The following is a 2547-nucleotide window of genomic DNA, read 5'->3' as shown; positions in this document are numbered from 1 at the left end:
GGCGACTTGACCCTCCAGCCGACTGCGTGTCCCTCTTTTTTTAAAAAAAAAAAAAAAAAAAGATTTTAGCCAAAGTGTGCATGTGCTCCCTGAAGAGAGACAGAGAGAGGGACCCCCTTGGGGGGATGGCCAGGCCACAATCCATTCTCCTCCTGGGATTTTGGGTACATACACGTGTGTGCCTGGTGTGATTTTCAAACCTCTATGTCGGGGCCTCGAACTGTGATTGGCCACATGGGAGTCCAGCACCTTAACTACCGCGCCATCTGCTGGCCATGCCCGAGAAGTGTTTTTCCAGAGAAAAGCTGGAGGGAGGGGAGCCTTGGCAGGTACATCGACATGGCAGCCCCCACCTCCTCCTCCTCCTCCTCATAACAGGTTGGCATCGTTGACACCCCTGTCCTGCCTGTCCCCAACTGCCCGCTGTCCCGTCTGAAATCAGACAGGCAGACGGGCCCATCTCAGGGGTCTGCCGGCAATTCTAACAGGGTTGGGATCTTGGCGCCCGCTCCTCCAAGGTCATTCGGGCCCCCGAGCCTCATTTTTGTCACCTGTCAAATGGATCTCAGACATCTCGTCGTGTTGGCCAAGGGCCGGAGGTTGTGACTTGCCTGTCTCCGAGGCCTAGGCCAGCCGCAGTGCCTGATAATAAAAACCCACTGGATGAACTTGGGAGTCTCTTGTGTCATGAGGCTGGGCGTGGGGGGGGGGCTGCAGGTGATGGGGAGGGACAGATGTTCAGGGAGGCCGTGAGGTTGCTGGGGGAAGCAAAGAGGATTTTGAGGCCAGCCTGGGAGATATGGCCTGCTGTTGCCCTCAGAGAGGATGCTGAGGCCAGAGAGAGCGTGACCCTGGCACCTGGTTGGACCTGGGATCTGTGGTCATTAAGGTGGCTGTTTTTGGGGGGGGTGCTTGTGCCTCAGGGGGCTGGAAGACTCAACATCTAACTCCCATGCAGCCTGGCAGCCTTGAGCCAATGACATGATCTCTAAGTCTCGATTTGCTCCTCCATAAAACAAGGAACTGGGGAGGACCAGCAGATGGCTTCATGGCTACGTCACTAGACTCCCATGTAGTCGACCACAGTTCGAGTCCCGGACCCGGCAGCTTAAACTCACGCCGGGCACATGTGTGCATGCGTGCCCAAGATCCCGAGAGGAGAATGGAGGAGAAGGGATTGTGGCGTGGCCATCCCCCCTGGGGGGGTGATCTCTTGCTTTCTGTCTCTCTGTCTCTCTCTGTCTTTCTGGCGAGGGCACGCGCCCTATAGCAAAAACCTCTCCAAAAAGAAAAAGAAAAAAAAAAGAAATCAGTCCTGGAAGATAGCAGTTGTGCTGGGTGCGGGGAACATCGCCCTGGTTCCACCTCTCCGGAGTGTCCAGATCTCAGCCACAGCAGGGCGGGCCCTGTGAGCTCAACAGGGATAGGAACCTCTGACCAGCTCAACTCACCCTCGGGAGAAGGATCTTGTGCTCACCCCAGGTTGCCCCTGGCTTGACTTCTGATGCAGGCCCTTGTGTGACCTTGGGCAGTCTTATTTTTTTCTTGGAGAACTTTTTGCTATAGGGCGCGTGCCCTCGCCAGAAAGACAGAGAGAGACAGAGAGACAGAAAGCAAGAGATCACCCCCCCAGGGGGGATGGCCACGCCACAATCCCTTCTCCTCCATTCTCCTCTCGGGATCTTGGGCACGCACACACACGTGCCCGGCGTGAGTTTTAAGCCACCGGATCCGGGATGCAAACCGCGGTCGACTACGTGGGAGTCCAGCGACATAGCCATGACACTAACTGCTGGTCCCATCTTTTTCTTTTTTAAAAAAGAGTTCTTTTATTTAGCTTTATTTATTTATCCATCTGTTTATTTCAATTTGACCAGGGAGGGACAGAAAAAGAAAGCAAGCTGCCAGGTTCGAGACTTGAGCTGCGGTCAACCATGCGGGAGTCCTCGCCTTTAACCACCACGCCACCTGCCAGACCCACTTTTTCTTTTCTTTTTTAAAACAGAGATTTTTGCTACAGGGCACATGTGCTTGCTGGAGAGACAGAGAGAGACAGAAAGCGAGAAATCATCCCCCAGGGGGATGGCCACACCACAATCCCTTCTCCTCCATTCTCCTCTCGGGATCTTGGGCATGCACGCACACACGCCCAGCCTGAGTTTAAGCCACCGGGTCTGGGACTCGAACTGCGGTCGGCTACATGGGAGTCCAGCGACATAGCCATTACGCTAACTGCCGATCCCAGTCACTTTTTCATTTGTCGTCTGGGGAGTGGATGCCATTGAGCCATTTCCACTTAAGCCCGAGGTGCAGGAATCCTGAGATCCTGGCCCAGCATAATTCTCAATCTGCCCATGGCTCCCTATTACCCTCCATAGAAAACCAAATCTCACCCTGCACCCCATGAGGCCTGTGTGGCCTGGGCTCTGTCCCCCTCCACACTCCTCATCCTCCTACTCACTGTTTCCCCCACACCGGCTTTCCCCCCCCAGGACCTTTGCACAAGGTGTGTCCTGGGCCTGGAGCAGCCCTCGCCTGGGCCACCTC

This window comes from Tupaia chinensis, unplaced genomic scaffold (assembly GCF_000334495.1).
Source record: "Tupaia chinensis unplaced genomic scaffold, TupChi_1.0 Scaffold000201_1, whole genome shotgun sequence".
Classification (NCBI taxonomy): domain Eukaryota; kingdom Metazoa; phylum Chordata; class Mammalia; order Scandentia; family Tupaiidae; genus Tupaia; species Tupaia belangeri.
The sequence above is the reverse complement of the archived record's forward strand: the minus strand, read 5'-3'. Positions refer to the sequence as shown.